This window comes from Schistocerca piceifrons, chromosome X, assembly GCF_021461385.2.
Source record: "Schistocerca piceifrons isolate TAMUIC-IGC-003096 chromosome X, iqSchPice1.1, whole genome shotgun sequence".
Taxonomy (NCBI): domain Eukaryota; kingdom Metazoa; phylum Arthropoda; class Insecta; order Orthoptera; family Acrididae; genus Schistocerca; species Schistocerca piceifrons.
The window spans coordinates 614,017,758-614,037,541 of record NC_060149.1 but is presented as its reverse complement, the minus strand read 5'-3'; the positions used below and the strand labels follow the sequence as shown (position 1 = coordinate 614,037,541).

Sequence of the window (19,784 nt, the reverse complement as noted above, 5' to 3'; positions counted from 1 at the left end):
ATTCATTCAGGAATATTATCGTTTAACGTGCTTTCGACGTCGATGTCCACAGAGATCGACCAGAAGCTCAGGTATGGCAGTCGCAGGGACGGAAATTGGCAGGGTCCATTTGGCCTTCAACAATTTAGGGGAACCACGGGAAACTTCAGTCAGGGTGGTTGGACGGGGATTCAGACCTCCTCCTGGTGAGTGTTACTCTAGTGCCTTAATCACTGAATGAAAGGCGAGGAAATCTAAATAGGTGCTGCTGTGAAAAGTACCCCCTGCAACGCACCGTACAGTGATGGGTAATGTATGGATGCGATGAACATGGAGAGAAATTTTAAATATGGTAGTGGCATGTAATGAAGAAGATTGAAAATTAATAGACATGAGCGATGTAACTATAAAAGCAACAGTTTTAGGTGTTAGCAATAAATAAAAACGTAAGGATTTGATAAGTTTTCAATAAAGATTCAAACTGTGAAGGAGGTTTGCAATAATATGTGGCCCGAGAATGGATAACCGTGCAACGATTCAGTAGTCTCTGATTTCATTACGCATAAAATGAACAGCAGAGAGAGGGTATGTCATTGTGTCAGAATGATATATGCTCTGCTTAACTTAGAAACGCAAGTCGTTAGTCAAAAACAGTACAGAGTTCGGAAAGCATAATTCATCTACTCTGGCAACGAACCAAACGTAATAACTAAACAGAGAAGGAAAGAGGTCACAACGGTCAATACAGAAATCTGAAAACTGGAATGTTGCCGAAAAGGCACGTTTCAACGAAGTTCAGGGATTACTCGTGGTGGATACGTAGTCCCCCGCTGGGTCGTGGCATGCAGCCATATCTGCTTTTCCTGTCCAGGTGCAGTGCGTGACTTCATTCCATTAGCTGTAATTGATTCTACGTCCATCAGTTAGATATTATGTCCTACTCGTCCTTTGTTCCCCTATTACTCTGCGCATCCACGTGCTTATAAAATTTATGGCTGTCGCTCTCATTCACAAATGGAGAAATACTTTACAAGATCAAACTACCTCAACAACTGAAGTGTTATTATGTCATGGAAGGGAACTGCTCTGCTTCTTAAAAACTGCAAACATACTAAATTGATTCCTGTTAGAGACGTGTGTTTAGATAAAACAAAAAAACAGGTATTTGCTTCATTGTGGTCAGCCAATGAATCATTATCTTGTTAATACATCATCATTTTCCACAGTTGTAGACGGCATGATACTAAAGCGAGTGCAGCATTTTAGTTTTACAGTATGTTGAAGAATCACACGAAAACAATCTATTCCAAGCATGACGGTAATTGAGTGAACTATTGTAGTATTACCCATGACGAATAGTTCTCATAACAGAAGAGATGAAAACAAAATAATCTTCGTCGGTACAAGTAAAGACACATGCTGGATTTAACAGTGTATGTGTTAAGAGGTCGTTGTAAAGCAAGAGCAAAACTGTGGAGATGCACGTTAAAAGAATAAAAAGCGGCTCGGAGGGCAGGATCTCAAAAAAATTGTGCACAATAACATTCAGTTTTACAGATTCATCTTCAAGCGTCAGTAAAATACTTGAGCGGTGGAAGAACTGTGGACAGAAAGTGAAAACCGTGTGGGGAATTTCCCTCGCAAGGTAAGGAGTCAAAGAACAACGGGAAAAGATAGAATAATGACGCCGACATTCCCTCTTTCAGTCAGACTTCATTGATTGATGAACTTCCGTCCCTTGTGCTATTTAGAAGACTTCATTCCTAAGCAAAGTACTGACACAAATTTGTTTTATCCTATGGTTATTACCAAGAAATGCTACACTACTGGCCATTAAAATTGCTACACCATGAAGATGACGTGCTACAGACGCGAAATTTAACCGACAGGAAGAAGATCTGTGATATGCAAATGATTAGCTTTTCAGAGCATTCACACAAGGTTGGCGCCGGTAGCGACACCTACAACGTGCTGATATGAGGAAAGTTTTCAACCGATTTCTCATACAGAAACAGCAGTTGACCGGCGTTGTCCGGTGAAACGTTGTTGTGATGCCTCGTGCAAGGAGGAGAAATGCGTACCATCAGGTTTCCGACTTTGATAAAGGTCGGATTGTAGCGTATCGCGATTGCGGTTTGTCGTATCGCGACATTGCTGCTCGCGTTGGTCGAGATCCAATGACTGTTAGCAGAATATGGAATCGGTGGGTTCATGAGGGTAATACGGAACGCCGTGCTGGATCCCAACGGCCTCGCATCACTAGCAGTCGAGATGACGGGCATTTTATCCGCATTGCTGTAACGGATCGTGCAGCCACGTCACGATCCCTGAGTCAACAGATGCGGACGTTTGCAAGACAACAACCATCTGCACGAACAGTTCGACGACATTTGCAGCAGCATGGACTATCAGCTCGGAGACCATGGCTGCGGTTACCCTTGACGCTGCATCACAGACAGGAGCGCCTGCGGTGGTGTACTCAACGATGAACCTGGGTGCACGAATGGCAAAACGTCATTTTTTCGGATGAATCCAGGTTCTGTTTACAGCATCATGATGGTCGCATCCGTGTTTGGCGACATCGCGGTGAACGCACGTTGGAAGCGTGTATTCGTCATCGCCATACTGGCGTATCACCTGGCGTGATGGTATGGGGTGCCATTGGTTACACGTCTCGGTCACCTCCTGTTCGTATTGACGGCACTTTGAACATTTCAGATGTGTTACGACCCGTGGCTCTACCCTTCTTTCGATCTCTGTGAAACCCTACATTTCAGCAGGATAATGCACGACCACACGTTGCAGGTCCTGTACGGGCCTTTCTGGATACAGAAAATGTTCGACTGCTGCCCTGGCCAGCACATTCTCCAGATCTCTCGCCAATTGAAAACATCTGGTCAATGGTGGCCGAGCAACTGGCTCGTCCGGTTCTGGGCGCTGTAGTCTGGAGCCGAGCGACCGCTACGGTCGCAGGTTCGAATTCTGCCTCGGGCATGGATATGTGTGATGTCCTTAGGTTAGTTAGGTTTAATTAGTTCTAAGTTCTAGGCGACTGATGACCTCAGAAGTTAAGTCGCATAGTGCTCAGAACCATTTGAACCATTTTTGAACTGGCTCGTCACAATACGCCAGTCAGTACTCTTGATGAACTGTGGTATCGTGTTGAAGCTGCATGGGCAGCAGTACCTGTAGATGCCATCCAAGCTCTGTTTGACTCAATGCCCAGGCGTATCAAGGCCGTTATTACGGCCAGAGGTGGTTGTTCTGGGTACTGATTTCTCAGGATCTATGCACCCAAATTGCGTGAAAATGTAATCACATGTCAGTTCTGCTATAATATATTTGTCCAATGAATACCCGTTGATCATCTGCATTTGTTCTTGGTGTAGCAATTTTAATGGCCAGTAGTGTACAAGGTTTTATTAACATCAAGCATTTTTAAATATGAAATAAAGATGCTTGCACGAGAAAAAATTTCGGCAAGTTATAAATTTTTCAGTTTTACATTTAAGTTTGAGGCATATGCCGGTAATGAGGAATTCAGTTACAAATAGCTGCCGTTTTTTAGAGACAGTGTTCGTGTCGCTACGCCCTGCGGAATAGTTCGGCATGTCACATGATCGAGATGTCATCAGATTTTGAACGGGACATCGCGTGAATAAGGAGTGCATGAAGGGCAAGCACATTCGACCACTCTCAGATTGCGGAAGCTGGACGTATACGACTCTCCACTACCACGATCGCCGGCCGATGTGGCCGGGCGGATCTAGGCGCTACAGTCTGGAACCGCGCGACCGCTGCGGTCGCAGGTTCGAATCCTGCCTCGGGCATGGATGTGTGTGATGTCCTTAGGTTGGTTAGGTGTAAGTAGTTCTAAGTTCTAGGGGACTGATGACCTCGGCAGTGAAGTCCCATAGTGGTCAGAGCCATTTGAAGCATTTTTGAACTACCACGACCGTGCAAGCTGTCGGATTTATATATCCCACATAGTCACGGGTGTGGCATGAGTATTCCCATTCAAGAAAAATTGTTACGTACAGAACCAACTACGTCATGATGGCAGGAGCTGTGGCTGACTATCGTGGATTGTAACAGTGGTTAGGGGATCCACTGTGCAGCACATTACTCGCCAACTCAGTGCTGACAAACAAAATGTGGTGAGCTGCCATACCCTCCATAATCACCTCCGCAACCCCTACCGTTCTCGTTCTCCGGCGAACGATACAGGAACCTGCTTTCCTATCATTCGCATTCATCTGTTCGCGTAGTGCACCCCAGCTTCGTGGATTCCATAACACGACGTGACACCACCGTCAGCACAGCGGAAGGTGGGACTACACGACGTTATTCAGGTGGTAAAGGCATCAGCACTCTGTTGGCGAACTTTCCAAGAATACTATCCGTACATCTTCTGTCATAGCATTGTAAAATGTCTGACTTCAATGACTAATTTATCATCTTGTTAAAATAAAATATCATTTTTACAACACGAGTAATGTGTTAGAAGCTGCATGTACTGTATTTTGTTTGCAATTAAACGACAGTTAAAACTCTTTTCACTATCCTATTATTACATTCTTAAGAATTCACCTACAATAATTAAATAGAAGCTTCCATCTGAGTGCTACGCAAAACGCTTTGTATTGCCTGGCTCCGACAACCAAGGAAGCAGATGCCAGGGATTAGCATTCAGGCAAACAGTCCGCCTCTACTGACCTTTAATGAACAACGAGCTCAGTATTATTTTCTCTTTTTCTTTTACTGTTTGCAATAATCGAGAGAGGTTGTATATTGCCGAAATAACTGAAGTGTGAACTTCAGTACAGAGAAATGGAGTGCTGTTCCCGAGCAATTAATCCTCTTACTGACGCACTGAAATACTTTCAACTGTGTCATAGGATCAACTCACATATGAGCAATGGCGTATTCTTCGCCGAAGTGGAGTTTGGTAAAAATATGGAAACACCGCGAGAAATGTGTGCTCGAATGTAAAGGCAGATGCTAGCGAAGCCGGCAGGTTGCGCTGTTGTATGTGACCACGAGCAGCACCTGCCCAATGTCCTCGATACGTTGCAAGTCTCAGTCGAGGTCAGAACATCGTTTCATGTAGTTGTGAGTGCATTATGTCGGAGCTAAGTGAATTTGAAAGCGAGAAAATTGTTGGTGCTCGTACGGTGGGCGCTTTCGTAACAAAGGTATCCAAAGTGTTCGGTATTTGAAGAGTAACCGTATCGAAGATTTATACCGCATACACGGAAAGCAGAAAAACATTATGCGCTAAGTCATAACCCGGACTAAAATGTGTGTTGAATTATCGTGACGGACGGTCACTGAAGATGATTATGACGACAGTTCAAAAGTCACTGCAGAACTGATCGTCGCACTCGCGAATCCAGTCAGCACCAAAGGAACACGAAGGCAGCTCCAGAACCAGGGAATTGCAGGGAGAGCTGGAACACATACGGTTTTCCACTTCTGGGCGAGTTTATATCCCAAGAGTGGAACATGGTGGAGGCCCGGCGATGATTTTGGCAACCATATCGTGGTATTCCGTGGGCCCAAAGGTTACTCGGCAAGGTCGCATTACTGTCCAAGGTTATGTGACCGTTTTGGCTGGAAAGGTCCATCCCGTCGTACACTATTTGCTCCCCAATGGTGATGCCGTGTCCGTGACAAGAGGGCACATGTTCACACAATCGCGTCGTCCAGGACTGGTTTTGTGAGGACGAAGATAAATTATCGCATCTCCCCTGGCCCCTAAAGTCACCAGACCTCAATATTATTAAGCCTTTGTGGTCTCAAAAATGGCTCTGAGCACTTTGGGACTTAACTTCTGAGATCACCAGTCCCCTAGAATTTAGAACTACTTAAACCTAACTAACCAGCCGGCCGAAGTGGCCGTGCGGTTCTAGGCGCTACAGTCTGGAGCCGAGCGACCCCTACGGTCGCAGGTTCGAATCCTGCCTCGGGCATGGATGTTGTGTGATGTCCTTGGGTTAGTTAGGTTTAAGTAGTTATAAGTTCTAGGCAACTGATGACCTCAGAAGTTAAGTCGCAAAGTGCTCAGACCCATTTGAACCATTTGAGCCCTAACTAACCTAAGGACAACACACATATCCATGACCGATGCAGGATTCGAACCTGCGACCGTAGCGATCGCGCAGTTCCAGACTGTAGCGCCTAGAACCGCTAGGCCACCCCGGCCGGCTTTGTGGTCTGCTTTGGAGAGAAGAGTGCGTTATCACTATCCATCTCTATTACCGTTACGTGAAATTGCCACTCTCTTGCAGGAAGAATGGTATAAGATTCTATTTAACACCGTACAGGGCCTGTATTTAACTATCCCGAGACGACGTGAAGGTGTTTTCAGTGCCAACGGTTTCCCTACATCTTCTTAGACATGGTAATGTGTTGCGTTTTTTGGTGTTTCTGTATTTTTGCCCATCCCCTCTTTCTGTTGTTGCGCGTGGAGATTATTTCTGTTATCGAAGTACGGATGCATCCAGTGTCGAAGAGAAAACCAGTCACCGCATTCTTATCTCCACACCACCCAGACAAGCAGAGCCAAACCGTGAATCACAGCCCGGTGGGAAAAGACATGTGTCGCCCATGTCATTCACATTAGGAGAGCCGTTGTGCTGGATATGGGCTGTGTGAATAGCTGGCCGCTTACGTCACTGCTAGGTTCTACGTTCGTAAACAGCCATGTGTTTACGCCGGGGCGGCAGCTCGCCTCATTTGCATTACAGGTTTCGCTTACTACGTCGAGTTCTAAGGAGCAGCTTCTGAGCCTGACAGAAGCGATTATTTCTTTTTGCTTGGGAGTTTGTGTAAGAGAGAACGACACTCACGTATCCTGGATTTTGCAGTCTGGTGTGGACGTGTGAGAGCAGAAAATCTGTTTTTCGAAGTCAATATCTTTGGGAAATTTGATTTATAGCATAGCTTAATTTTCGAGCTTACAATAACATTCTCTTTGTGTGATATACACTTGAGATACTATGCACTCCAACACGAATTCTTTGGTCATCAGTGCGAATCAAATTCGTGGCTCAAATCGAGAATATTCCTGATGTGTACTGAAATACTGAGGTTGATTCGTTTTTCTTCCCAGTGTGAGTTACGCCAACTGTGTGCTGTGTCATGTGGATGACTGATGAATAATGAAGTAGCGTATTGTTGTGTTAGAGGTGTGATGTATTAGTATGGGAAGCAAGGACTGGAGAGGATTAAAAGACACGCGACTTTTTCTTCTTAGCAGCACCGTGGAGACCGCAGAGCTTTATGTCATCTTTCAACGACTTTATCATCAAGAATGGCAGACGCACACAATACGTGAAGAACCGCAGAGAGGTATTGGTCGTTTTGTTGTTATTTAACTAGCTTTAGGCTATTCGACCATAAAAAATTTTTGATATGCTTATCACTTATATTTTTTCAGTACGACTGACTTCTTATTTTTTATTTGCACTCTATATGCAAACTTCAACGTAAATGCTTGAGGGGCTCAGTCCGGAACCGCGCGACTGCTATGGTCGCAGGTTCGAATCCTGCCTCGGGCATGGATGTGTGTGATGTCCTTAGGTTAGTTAGGTTTAAGTAGTTCTAAGTTCTAGGGGACTGATGACCACAGATGTTAAGTCCTATAGTGCTCAAAATGCTTGTCTGTCAGTGGTTGTCGTTTATACATAGGACACGCAAAGTAACGGCAGCACTTTAAAAACGCACAATCATGCCTGAGGTAGAACTCAAAACCCATAACCTACATATTAGATGGCACCACCGCAATCGCCAAGGAAGGCGCCGAACTTGGGATATAACCCAGCATATTGTTGCACCCTCGGGTGAACACCACCTGTGTATCGCCAAAGTCCTCATGTTGCTGGCTAATCATGTGCCCAAGGAGATAAGTTCTTGGCCTGATACTGAAATGAGAGTTAACACCAATAAAATTTTGTTTTTGTTATGCTGTGCCTTATCATAAGTTAAGTGTCTGCTTGATCTGTACCATAGTTTTATTTATCTGGTTGTTTAAAGTACTGCGGTATTTCATTCGAATCTGTAGCTCGATTATTGTGCAATCATTAAATTCTTTGTTTTGGACGATTTTCACTCAAATTCGATAGAGGTTTTGTTTTCATCAGGAAACAAATAGGCGTCGTATGTGAAACTAGACCGCACTTAAATTGAAAAACGTTCCATAACTGCAACCACAGATGGAAACATCGAGTGCGTACGTGACACTGCGCTGGGCAATACCCTATTTACGACTTGTCCTTCATCTACATGATTACTCTGCAATTCATATTTAGGTGTCAGGTAGAAGAAGGGGCACAGTAACTTTTTCTTATGAAGTGGGTGTCGGATTTTTTTTAAAGTTCTAACCGAAAGAAAATACGGATACGCATTTCTTTGTAATGGTTTGGCTCTTTTAAGAAAGAATGCAACAAATATTGTACTCCGATCTGTTTCTGTGGATGATATGCAGGCCAAATATATTGCGCTAGCAGCGATTAAATCAGTAGGTAAAAGCCGACACGCCTACACGAGTAAATCCGAAGCAGTTATCATATGCTGGAAAAGTTGTGGCCAGTGTTTCTTGAGATATAGCAGAAAGACTTTTATTGATTATAAGTGGCAAATATCACGCGAATCTTATGGGCAAACTTGATAAACAAATACACGAAAAGAGTCCTACATTGAAAACAAAAAAAAAAATAATCATCTTTCATTAGGACACTGCAGCTGCCTACGAAGGTGCTTTGACACTGGTAAAACTGACTGATCTGGGAAAAAAAAAAAAAAATGTTTGAACACCGTTCATAATCACCAGATTTGGCTCTCTGTGATTTTCACGTCTCCTCATACCTAAAGACAAAAAAATGGTTCAAATGGCTCTGAGCACTTGGGAATTAACATCTGAGGCCATCAGTCCCCTAGAACTTAGAACTACTTAAATCTAACTAACCTAAGGACATCACACACATCCATGCCCGAGGCAGGATTCGAAACTGCGACCGAAGCGGTCGCGCGGTTACAGACTGAAGCGCCTAGAACCGCTCGGCCACTGCGGCCGGCCACCTAAAGACATTTATGACTGGAAATCGTGTTGAGTTCAATGACTGGTTGTATTGCATTACCCAGAAATACTATCAACTCACTGGAAAGATTTGAGCAAAGTGCGTTAGTATTGAAGGTGGCTATATCGACAGTGTATTTTTAACATAAAATCAACTTCCTTCATTGCTAGACTAAATACATTTTCTCTCGCCCTCACACCGGTGAGCTCTGTCACGATTATTCGAAGAGGCTACCTTTGGGTCTAGTACCACCGATCTAGCGTGAGCCAGCGATCTGGGCTACGGAGACGAGGAATTAATAGATTACCACTACATTCCGCAATGAAATAAACTACGATCTTTGTTTTACGCTATCGTAATATACAGTAACTTATATGCGACGGAAAATGCTAGCTTCTATGGCTTTGTAAGCAATTTGAAGAGCTAATAATACATGTAATTCCGTTGGTTGTTCTACAGCATTCCAGTTCTAAAATTTTCGCCTAAAGAAGTGTTTCAGCTAGTAGTGTTCCATCCATAAAATTGCGGTAATTGTATATTGGAAACGCAACAAGTTACGTAGACAAAGAATTACTCGAAGGTAATCGTAAAAATACTTCTGTTCGTGATATTCGTGTACCCGATCGTCGACAAGAGAACTTCTTAGTTGAATGTAAAGTCCTCTTTAGTGAGCGTGATCTATTCGATTAATTTCTAATTGTTAGGGCCCGCCAAGAAGTGTAATGTCTCGTCGTTGTTAGGGACATAAATATGAAAGTATCGGAGTAATGCGCAAGATGAAAGATTTTCAACTCTACAGAAACTATTGTACTTTCAGTGCCACAACGAATTTGCTGAGTGATTGATAGTTCAACTTAAGGATCAAAGTCTGATGTACGTCTCATATATAACGTCCTCAGTGCGTGGGAATTTCGGTTGCAAATGATACAGGAACCTTGAGGTTTCACCTTTCCCATTATGTCCCAGTACCAGGTTAGCCAGTAAGAACATAAGTGAAGTGTTCTTGGTAGCCCATGGATGACAGAAATCGAAGTTTTTGGAAATAGTATAAGTCAGGTATGAAGGGAATGTACGAAAATGGTATAATGATTAATACAGAACGGTGATACTGAAAAAGTGAAGAAAACAAAGGTGTAATGATTAACAAGGACGATACACGAAATACAATGCAGGGTCTAGAAGGTCGACAGGAAAACAATCGAATCGTTAACATAAAGAGTCGGAGTACTGCGGCAGAAAGAGACATGATTCTATCTGACTGTGGCCGACTAGATTGTGGCAGGATAAGAGAAGACGAGAAAGGTATTATAAACAGCAATAGAATGTGTCAGAATGATAATGAATATATCATTCGCGATAAAAAGAGTACTATGGTTTTTGTGTATTTTTTTTGTTGTAGCTTATGTTAATATCCGTTCAGTCACGTGGACAATATAACACTGTTCCCGTGGCGTTGTCTCATTGCGTGGTTTAGTGCCTACTCGTCGCTGCGGACGATTCTCTTTCATCCACCGGTTGCACCTTCGCACCGCTCTGTGCAAGCCGTATTAGTCAGTGGATGACAAATCTGTTTCCTCGAGAAAAATCATACAGGCGTGTTCGAACTCACATCTTGATGTTGTGTCCTCGGACGCCGACCAAACGACCTAGAATTTGTTTTCAAGTTTTCGCTTCGTTTGACAGCTCATCACTTTTTAAACTTGGCGTAACGCTGACCTTCCCAAAATGGGCGTTGCTGTGCATAATGGTGCGCCGTGTGTGTGCACACTTTAATCCCTTTCTGTTCGTAAACTGTTTTACACATTCTCATAGTTTGCGTTCATTTGGACCATTCTTCTTGGCCGTTTTTATTTCTACAAATGATAGACAGATAATCTTAAAACTAGGGCAGCCACAGCTAGGTAAAGCAATCATACATTATTGATTCACCAATCCCAAGCTGGTGCAGGCTCTTTAATGGTATGGGGCGTGTGCACATGGAGTGATATGGGACCCCTGATAACGTCTAGATACGACTGACATGTGACCCGTATGTAAGCATCCTGTCTGATCACTTCCATCTATTTATGTCCATTGTGCATTTCGACGCACTTGGGCAATTCCAGAAGGATAATGCGACACTCCACACGTCCAGAATTGCAACAGAGTGGCTCCAGGCGCACTCTTCTGAGTTTAAACACTCCCGCTGACCACCAAACTTCCGAGACATGAGCATTATTGAGCATATCTGGGATGCTTTGCAACGTGCTGTTCAGAAGAGATCTCCACCCCGTCCTACACTTACGGATTTATGGACAGCCGTGCAGAATTCATGGTTTCAGTTCCCATCAGCACTACTTCAGACATTACTCGAGTCCATGCTACGTCGTGTTGTGGCACTTCTGCGTGCTTTCGGGGGCCCTACGCGATATTAGGCAGGTATACCACTTGCCTTGGCCTTTCAGTGTATATACACCAGAAGATGCAACTTAAAAGTTTCGAAACCGATTGTATGAGTCTCTAAATACAGCCACAGCGGTCTATTAGGCTTTTCATTGAGTTTTATATTTTAATAGTTGTAACATCTGTATGTAAACACCTGTAGTGGTGATATGTGAGAAGTAAAGTAACTATGAACCTTAAAAGGCAGCAGATTGGGTGAAATGACAATTCGAAATACTATATGAAGCAACTCTTCAAACGGAAAGTGAGTGGCCGTTGGGGACGTAGGGGAGACGTACATCATGGCGGAACTGAAGCTGCTAAGTCCAGCCAGTCCAGCAGTGCGCACGCCATGATCGCTGTCAAGGTCGTTCCCGCGGAACCTTCTGTGTGGATACCTTGCCACGTAACAAAGAGCCGACGCGCAGATGGCTGGTTGCAGCGCTCAGCTAGCTCGTCTTGCGGCTTCACTACGCAACCACTACGTTTACATGCGACACATCTTCCGGAAGACGAAAGCCAAATTTCGAAAACCGTTTTTCGCTGTCGTGTTTACATGTTAAGGCTTTAAGTGGATTTTCTAGCCCAGTTAAATATCGGGTCTGGGGAAGAGCTAGTCAGCTTTCTGATTTAGTCAGCGCAGTCGCTATTTCTCTTCAAGTAAATAATAGAGGTAGACAGCTTCATGCTAAGTTCAATATTTCTACTTTGTCTTCACTATACCAAAAGTCACTCCGTCTGTATTAACCAAAAATTTTTAAAAACAAGACGTGACCTGACAACTGTAGCACGTTTCAGAAACGCTTGTGCGTTTACGTGGGAGCGAAAATCGATTGTGAAAGAGGAAAACCGGCAGCTTCCACCGGATTTACAGAATCGATTTTGGTGTGTTTACATGACAAACAGAAGCGTTACTGGGAAAGCGGGTTACGAAATCCGGTTTGAAGAGGCTCATGTAAACATAGTGAATGATGGTCAAGAGTGACTAGAACATTACCAGTTAATAAAAATACCAAAATTGTTACACGAAACGGCATTCATCGTAAATGCACAGCAAATGTTTTTCAAAGAAGAGGGATTACATTTTTGGAGAGCCACGATGATTTTGCTTAACTTGGTTTTTCAGCAACCACTCGATAAGAATGTCTAGTGAGACGCTTCTCCTTAGAAATACTGTCGTACAGTGTGTGTCAAGGCCGACACTAGCATCCGTGACGACTGCAATAGAGTCTTTAAATCGTGCTGCATTACTGCAACAGCTTTTCAACATAAAACAAGGAGCTTGAAACTGAATCATCCAACCGTGGATGACAGGCTGTATATTTTGGTCAACAGGATGTCACTTGGACGATTCTACGTATTCTGTTCAGGCACTTTGAAAGTAGTGGCAACGAGTCACAGCATGTGAACGTCAGGGAAAAACCAGAAGAGTCAAGCTAGTCACAACCAAACAATCCTTTCGTCGGTCCTCAATCGTGTAACAGTACGAGGTAGTTATTCTCACTTTACCAACGATATACTCTGTCATCGGTAGACATTTCTGCGTAGATTTACACTAATCTTGAACACCTACCTACTACGGTGCCTCTTACATTGCCTCCCTTTGACCTTTCGATAAGTGATAGATTCATCAGCCATTTTACTGTAAGTGATAGTCCAAGTTTTATCTGAATAGGGCTGACAATCGAATCCGTGTGTGGGGACGGTTCATGCAGTGCATGGATCAAAGGCCCATTTGTGCAGTGTCACGTAACTAGGATGAGTGTTGCCAATGGGCGAGATATCATGGCGTAGGATTTATGGCCCACTATAGTTCTAACTAGAGGGTAACTGACCACGAAATTTTTCAACGATTGTACCTCTCCATTTAAATAAGTTTCAGAATTCCGAATCCAGCAACACACGCCGACCCTCAACATTCATACTGAGTATGTGGGTCTCTCGAGTACCTTAGAGGCGCAGAAATCGTAACAAGATCTAAAACATCTCCTTACTTGCCAACCTCGAATAATTCTAGGACCAGAAGGAAAGGCAGCGTAAGTGAGCATTAAATTGGAGACAACCTGAGCGTTGCTACAGTTGTAACAGAGTATTCTTCACGGAAACATCATATTGGTGTACGTTCAATATCCACTCTTATCGCTGCGTGTTGTCGCACTGTATGCAGTGACATATCAAGTCAATCACATAATTAAATTGTACATTTCTCTACAGCTACTGGACTTTATATTGTGATTTCGTTCTGTCAGTCTACTGAGTATCACGCCATTGCGAAGGTCGCTTTACGATGTAGATAGCTTTTCTTTCGAATATGAGCGTCACTCGAGTTGGATGCGAGTTTCGAATGCTTTACAAAGCTCCACAGTGAGCCTGGTAAGATTTGTGTATTTATCTATTTATCACATGTTTTAAGATCAAGTACCTAATTCAGTACTTCAAATCGCTGCATTTACCATCTTGTACAGTACGTGTATATGGGGAAATTTATTTTTACACTCATGCTCATAAATTACGGATAATGCTGATACATGGTGAAACAACGCTCTGGTGGGCGGTTTGCGGATTTAAATCACCTCGGGTATGACCATGCAGTGCATTTGACCTGCAGTCGTCGCACGGTGGAGCTGGCAGCAGTCCACATTCGGTGGCCCGCAGGTCGTGTACGAAGCTGCTAGTGAATACCAAAACCGATTAGAAAAGCTTTGTAAGATTATGTGAGACATGTTTACGAGCTCACACCGCTCTTGATACTTAATCTGTCTTTATCGTCATTGTAATCCCTTTAGATATATGCCCATCCTAACGTTAATGTTTCCCTAGCTGAGAAAGAACTACTAAGTTGCTCTCCTTTCTAGCTGGATAAGATTTAATTCCTCATTTATTTAGCACAACCGAGCGAGGTGACGCTATGGTTAAGGTACTAGACTTATGTTCAAGTGCAGCAGCGCCCAAGTAACCCTCTGGCCATTTGTAATACAGTGCTGTACGGCTTCCTTGAAACACTTGTGACGAAAGCTGGGATGCTTCTCCAGCCAAAGTATGGCATACTTTCCTTCTAGTTATTGTCCAGTCCCAGCGTGTGCTCCGCTTCTTATGATTAAGGGCAATTAAACTTTATCTTTTTTGTTTCTAATAGTCAGTTGGATATGTTGTAGTTTTTTGCTTTGGAAGATCTGTCGCTCATGCGGACTGATAATAGGTAGAAGTTTAGAGTAATGAACAAACTTAACGTGACGCGGGAGTTGTCTCAGAGCTAGAGGGTCTTTACGTTGTTCATAGTTCCAGTATCAATATGAAGAAAGTTAACTGGAGATGACTGTTCAGTCAGATTCGTCTCCCAGGGGACATTTAGAGAGTAAAGTTACGCTGTTGGCATATAGAAATCATTCATCTTCGCAGGCGATGTCTCCTACATCTACTTATATACTCCACAAACTACTGTATATATCTTGGTAGAGGGTACTTCATACCTGTATTAGCTATTTTTTATCCTTGGGTTGATTTGGGGGAGGAGACCAAACTGCGAAGTCATCTGTCTCATCGGATTAGGGAAGGGTGGGGAAGGAAGTCGGCCGTGCTCTTTCAAAGGAACCTAGCATTTGCCTGAAGCCATTTAGGGAAATCACGGAAAACCTAAATCAGGATGGCCGGACGCGGGATTGAACCGTCGTCCTCCCGAATGCAGTCCAGTGTGCTAAACACTGCGCCACCTCGCTCGGTTTTTTTGTGCTGTTCCATTCGCAAGTAGTCTCTCTGCCCACCCTAATCTACCTCATTTCATTCTCGTGATCTAACACGTGTGTACATAACGGCGCTCCACCACGAGGTCGTCCGCCTTAATTTTGAGATTGGAAGAAGTGCTTATCTTCACAGTTCGTCCGACATGGGGAGGTTAGGTATGGGGTACCATTTCCAAATACCCGTTGTACCATAAGGTATTTAAATTATAAAGTTCTTGGCGATGTCTTATTGAGCGAGGGAATATAGCATTCGTGATAGTGATTCATGAACTTTAAATGCGGAGGTCCCTGTGTATTCATGCACTCTATACCCAAAACCATTCCTATCCTATACCAAATACTATATAAGCAGCTGTTACAGTCATTTCCACAACATCACTACCCGTCATCCACACATCGGACGAAGGTAATAGCGCCACTAGCACCTTCCTCGAGGCTGCAGTGTGCATTCCCGCGTTGGGGCGTTGTGTATAACGCCATTAATGAGAACGAAACTAACACTGCTTTTGACTAATACTTTACATCATACACAGATGAAGCGCATATTTCTGTCAACGCCTTTCATTCGTGAATCTTCTCGAAGTACGGGCCGTTACATGATTTATAAGGATTTATTAACAGTTATTTGCGTGACCTAATGCAAGGTTTTGGTGACCCAAATTCTGTTAGCTGGTGTATGAGCCTCGAAAAGTCTAGCCAGATTTAGATATATTCGCAATGTCCCATGTCAAGTGCACCATATGGTACAATATAATTAGATTATAATCTACTGTATATTTTGCCGGCCGGAGTGGCCGTGCGGTTCTAGGCGCTACAGTCTGGAACTGCGAGACCGCTACGGTCGCAGGCTCGAGTCCTGCCTCGGGCATGGATGTGTGTGATGTCCTTAGGTTAGTTAGATTTAAGTAGTTCTAAGTTCTAGGGGACTGATGACCTCAGAAGTTGAGTCCCATAGTGCTCAGAGCCATTTGAACCATTTTACTGTATATTTTCGAATGTGCTATTTGGTATATTCTTATTTGGTTATAATGAACTATGTATTGTCATGGCACCCAATAATATTTTAGTCCTGCAAAAAAAAAAAAAAAAAAAAAAAAAAAGTGCCTGGATTTAATGCGGTGGAAAATAACAGAAAGTAGCTGAAGACAGTCAGCGCTTCATGTCGATTTCCAGCGCTTTTTGAGCTTAGCATAGGATGGCGATAGCTGCATCCTCTTACCTGACTGAGCAGCAGAGGACTTCGAAGTTTCTTATAAACCCAAGTCGAAGACCGCAGGTATACTTCGCGATCTTTCTCTGGAAACTTCTATATCGACGTGATGTTAAAATCTGCAAAAAAAGAAAAAAATAAATGAATTCGTGTAGATGATTGACATGAAATTATCGATCAGCCACAGAAGTTGGTGGCTTTGTCGTCGCAAAGACTAATGGCAACGAAACTTAGCTGCCCAGTCAACTTTCTATCCATCCATGTGAAAAATAAAATACGGTGGTGTAAACAGTTAATCACTCAAGATATCATCATCAATTCTGCTGATGATGTCCCGACCAGCTCGTACTTATCCCGTTCTGTCAAGTGATAGGAAGAGAGGAAGGTTGTACCACTTACTTAGACGCGTCAACTAACTAAATGACTTTCACGTGTGACATTAATCGAGTGTTGGAGCTACAGTAGTAGTTGGTGTTCGCTTCTTGAGTTAATTTCTATACGAGTATAGCTGTTGGTATGTCTCAGCGCCGTGATTTGCCGCTGTCTGTGACATGCAAATTATTGCCAGCAAAAAGTTTAATCGCACTCATCTCACGGTAGGAAATACCACTGGAGTAGCCGAAAGTGTACTTCAGTGATTGGGGACGCGTTCTCAAATTGTGAGGGATATCCGGGGAAGCTCATGGCAAGCTTGTCCAAGAAAGACGAGCTTACCTCTTGCTGACAGCGCACCGAAATAAATAGCATAATGCAATCCAGAGGCAGAATGCCTTGCCATCTGTTCCAGACGGCAGAATGTCACTCAAACTGACCCTAGTCCTCGTCTTTACCGTGGGCTCTGAGCATATAGTAGTAGTGGGTACGTCCCGTTAAAATCACGACGCCCAAGATCCCGAAATATTGACAGTCAAGAAGTCCTCTAACGTTGCATACACAAAAAACACGTGTTTTGTATTCTGGGGCGTGCGGATTTAATTTAGAGCTTGACAAACGCTGAGATTCAATTTAGAAATGGGCTGGAGCCAAACATATACCCCCATTCCTATGTAGAAAAACCAAGTATTATGGCATTACGTTGAGGGTGTCATTAGGAATATGCGTTGACAAAATACTAGCTCCACATAATACGGCACAGTTCTTTGACATCCTGAATGTATAGGGATAAATTTCTCCTACTCAGCTCGTGGACAGTGGGTTACAAGCTGAGGCTATGACTAACACGTCGTAGTCAGCGAGCTCCCCTGGCATCTTTGACATTCTCTTGTAAGACATACCGCAGCGAGACTATCATCTCCAACGATACCATCAGGTTTAGAGATTACCGTCCTTCAGGGGTAGCAAAATATCCTTCAGAAACATACAAACAATCTTATTAGAACCACGTAACGCTGACTCGAGGCAATGTTGGCCGTTCACGATGATCCCTTACCGCATTAGGGGATGGTCATTTTGCCAATTTCGTACCTACACCAGTATACAAAAGGTATTCTGTCTTGTGCTGATTCGTATAGAGCAGAATTATACACCAGCTGCAATAGTATACTACATTATACGTGGAAGTATATCGTCCAACAGGAGTTGGACAAAAATACGGAAACACTGCGAGAAATACATGCTTGAACACGATGCTAGCCAAGCCTGTAGGTTGCGCTGTGGTATTTGATCACGAAAGGCACCCGTTCAGCGTCCTAAATACGTTGCAAGTGTCAATCGTGCTCAGAACAGCGTTCTGTGTGGTTATGAGTACATTATGTCGGAGTTAAGTGAATTCGAACGTCGGCAAATTGTTGGTGTTCAAAAGGTGGATGGACAACGTGCTACAAGCTGACGCTATAACAAACATGTAGTTAGCGAGCTCCCCAGGCATCTCTGCCATTCGCTTGTAAGACGTATTGCAGGAATCTTGTAGTTCACGAGTACCAAAATATCCTTCAGAAACATAAGGAAGCCGAAATGTTTGGTGTGCCAAGAGGCACCGTATCGAATGTTTGTATCGTATACAGGGAAAGCAGAAAAGCATCGTTCACTAAGTCGCAACACGTACTAAAGTGTGTGTTGAATGATAGTGACAGATGCTCATTAAATAGGATAGTGATGAAAAAGAAGAGGACGACAGCTGCAAAAATCGTTGCGGAGCTGAGTGTCACTCTCGAGAACCCTGTCAGCACCAAAACAACATGAAGGCAGCTCCATGAGCAGGAAATTCCAGGCCGAGCTGCAATCCCAAAACCACTTGACGGTGATGCAAATGCCTGTGGTGAAAACGTGATGCCGAAGGTATAAAACCTCGACTTTGGAACAATAGAAGAATGTCGTTTAGTCGGATGACTCTTGTTTCACACTGTTGAAAGTAGAAAAATGCTGTTTATATATGAATATATTACGTGTACTTAATCGTAGCTCATAAATATGAAAAAAATATTAAAGCATTGAGAATTGCTTGATCAAGCTATGCTGATTAGGGTATTCCATGGCTTTCCCATATCATTCTCCGCGAATAACGACATGGTTCCCATTGACAGGTCAGTGCCCATCTGCATCTCACTTTCAAATTACTACTTTTGGCTGAATGTAGTTAAATTTTTATACTGGTGTTTATTATTATTCCAGAATGAAATTTTCACTCTGCACCGGAGTGTGCGCTGATTTTGAAACTTCCTGGCAGATTAAAACTGTGTGCCGGACCGAGACTCGAACTCGTGACCATTTTACCTTTGAGTTTTGTGATTCACCATTTAAATATTTTTGATCTGTTCGTAAATTCTCGGCGATTGATACCATGTTCCACCACTTTGTGTCATAGACGCATTATTCCAAAGGAATGAAATAAACCAAACAAAAATAAAAAGTTATCGTCGCATAATGTATATTGTCTCTTCTGATCGCCTAATTGTTTCGACCATAGTGTATTGTGTGTCTGATGTTAGATTTTGTTCAGGTTTAATGGAACGAGAAAATCTGAAGATCCGCGCGTCTGTGCAGTGGGTGCTTTGGTAGGGAGTCGCCATGTGGCACAACAGTTCGATCGCGAGCGAGGGCCATTCGTATGCGGCAGGCTGTGTGGACACGAGCCAAGGGCGGCGACGACGTGGCTTGCACAGCGCACAACAGCGCAGCGGAATATCACGGCACCCATGTTATGACCCCGTTCACAGACAGAAATGTAAGAATCGTCGTGGTTGCTTAGTACCTGATTAATGAGAAACGAATGTTGACGCTGAAAAAAAAAGTTATTGTTTCGAAGCGATCTTTGCGCCTTTGCCACCAGGAGGCCGGATGTTTGTTTGGAGAACACGCCCAAGGACGCTTGCCTATAGAGCCAAGCGCGAAACACAAAGGCTATTTTGCAGTCTG

At 43.5% G+C, this 19,784-nt stretch overlaps 1 protein-coding gene across 4 annotated transcripts in view; it reads right to left on the bottom strand.

Moving 5' to 3' along the window:
• The window catches only part of LOC124721441, a 253,092-nt gene that overhangs the window by 113,034 nt on the left and 120,274 nt on the right, over positions 1–19,784 (bottom strand). For 3 of the 4 annotated variants that reach the window (XM_047246420.1, XM_047246419.1, XM_047246421.1), the window contains exon 2: positions 16,440–16,549. The exons of the other annotated variant lie outside the window; for it this stretch is intronic. The gene's annotated coding sequence lies outside the window, so the exon portion shown is untranslated. The remainder of the gene's footprint in view (positions 1–16,439; positions 16,550–19,784) is intronic. 4 annotated transcript variants of the gene reach the window in all.